The sequence below is a fragment of the Mandrillus leucophaeus genome, unplaced genomic scaffold (assembly GCF_000951045.1).
Source record: "Mandrillus leucophaeus isolate KB7577 unplaced genomic scaffold, Mleu.le_1.0 Scaffold197, whole genome shotgun sequence".
NCBI classification, from domain to species: domain Eukaryota; kingdom Metazoa; phylum Chordata; class Mammalia; order Primates; family Cercopithecidae; genus Mandrillus; species Mandrillus leucophaeus.
The window spans coordinates 344,584-345,924 of record NW_012101998.1 but is presented as its reverse complement, the minus strand read 5'-3'; positions in this window follow the sequence as shown (position 1 = coordinate 345,924).

Below are 1,341 nucleotides of genomic sequence, written 5' to 3'. Positions count from 1 at the left end.
CTAAAATTGACACCCTAACATCACAATTAAAACAACTAGAGAAGCAAGAGCAAACACATTCAAAAGCTAGCAGAAGGCAAGAAATAACTAAGATCAGAGCAGAAATGAAAGAGATAGAGACACAAAAAAACCCTTCAAAAAAATCAATGAATCCAGGAGCTGGTTTTTTGAAAAGAAAAACAAAATTGATAGACCACTAGCAAGACTAATAAAGAAGAAAAGAGAACTAAGAATCAAATAGACACAATAAAAAATGATAAAGGGGATATCATCACTGATCCCACAGAAATACAAACTACCATCAGAGAATACTATAAACACCTCTATGCAAATAAACTAGAAAAGCTAGAAGAAATGGATAAATTCCTGGACACATATACCCTCCCAAGGCTAAACAAGGAAGAAGTTGAATCTCTGAATAGATCAGTAACAGGCTCTGAAATTGAGGCAATAATTAATAGCCTACCAACCAAAAAAAGTCCAGGACCAGACAGATTCACAGTTGAATTCTACCAGAGGTACAAAGAGGAGATAGTACTGTTCCTTCTGAAACTATTCCAATCGATAGAAAAAGAGGGAATCCTCCCTAACTCATTTTATGAGAACAGCATCATCCTGACACCAAAGCCTGGCAGAGACACAACAAAAAAAGAGAATTTTAGACCAATATCCCCCTGATGAACACTGATGCGAAAATCCTCGATAAAATACTGGCAAACCAAATCCAGCTGCACATCAAAAAGCTTTTCCACCACGATCAAGTTAGCTTCATCCCTGGGATGCAAGGCTAGTTCACCATATGCAAATCAATAAACATAATCCATGACATAAACAGAACCAACAATAAAAACCACATGATTATCTCAATAGATGCCAAAAAGGCCTTTGACAAAATTCAACAGCCCTTCATGATAAAAACTCTCAATAAACTAGGTGTTGATAGAACATATCTCAATATAATAAGAGCTATTTATGACAAACCCACAGCCAATATCATACCGAAGGGACAAAAACTGGAAGCATTACCTTTGAAAACCGGCACAAGACAAGAATGCCCTCTCTCACCACTCCTATTCAACATAGTGGTGGAAGATCTGGCCAGGGCAATCAGGCAAGAGAAAGAAATAAAAGGTATTCAATTAGGAAAAGAAGAAGTCAAATTGTCCCTGTTTGCAGATGACATGATTGTATATTTAGAAAACCCCATCATCTCAGCCCCAAAACTCCTTAAGCTGATAAGCAAATTCAGCAAAGTCTCAGGATACAAAATCAATGTGCAGAAATCACAAGCATTCCTATACACCAATAACAGACAAATAGAGAGCCAAATCATGAGTGAAC